This window comes from Macaca thibetana, chromosome 1 (assembly GCF_024542745.1).
Source record: "Macaca thibetana thibetana isolate TM-01 chromosome 1, ASM2454274v1, whole genome shotgun sequence".
In the NCBI taxonomy this organism is placed as follows: Eukaryota; Metazoa; Chordata; class Mammalia; order Primates; family Cercopithecidae; genus Macaca; species Macaca thibetana.
In genome coordinates, this window is record NC_065578.1 from 29089974 (window position 1) to 29090818 (window position 845).

The window sequence follows — 845 nt, forward strand, 5'->3', positions numbered from 1 at the left end:
AGCGAGACCCCATCAAGCCAAATCCCACACAGCCGTGCCAAAGATCTGGCATATTCTTAGCTACAATCCTGAGTCTGGGAGAGAAGCAGGAAATGACTCACCCTCTTTCTCCAACATAAACACAACTCTGTGCTATTAATATTTACCCAGGGGCTTCTCCAAGGGCCCCAAACAGCAAAGGGATCGTGGTGAGGGAAGGGTATGAAAGACATGCGGGGTCTGCAGCTGCCTTCAAATGGAACAGAGAGATTCTGAGTGCCAGAGTGAAAGGGAGCCTCACAGCTCTCTCCGTCCTCCCCATTTGACAGAGGAGGACACCGAGGTCCAGGGAGGACAGGGAGCCAAGAAAACCCAGCAGCGTGGTGGCAGCGGAGGGAACAGAAGGTGGGAGCGTGGGGGATGGAAAGAGCACAGGGCTGTGGGCCCCTGGCCCTGATCTGTCAAATGGGAAAGCAGGAACTGGTTGGCGGATGTTTCCATGAGATGTCAAATGGCCCCTCTGAGTGTCTGGCAAAGAACAGGTACTGCAGAAACTCATCACGTTGAGGGCAGAGTCACAGTGAGGATGCCAGTGGTCTTCCCTGCCCCCACTTCCCAGTGTGCTTTGTACCGCCTCCCAAAGCCCTGTGTCTGCTTGGTGACCCTGCCCTGCTCCCCACCCCATCAGTGCATTGGACCGGGAGAATACACCTGCCCAGGCTTGGCCAGTCAGAGTACCTGTGCTACCAATTCAAAATTGAGACAAAGAGGCTGGTTGGGGCTTCTGGTTGTGTGAACTGATGATGCATACATTTCTGATTTGTGAAAAATGAGGAAAGTAGAGACCCGAAGTCTTATGAGGTGGG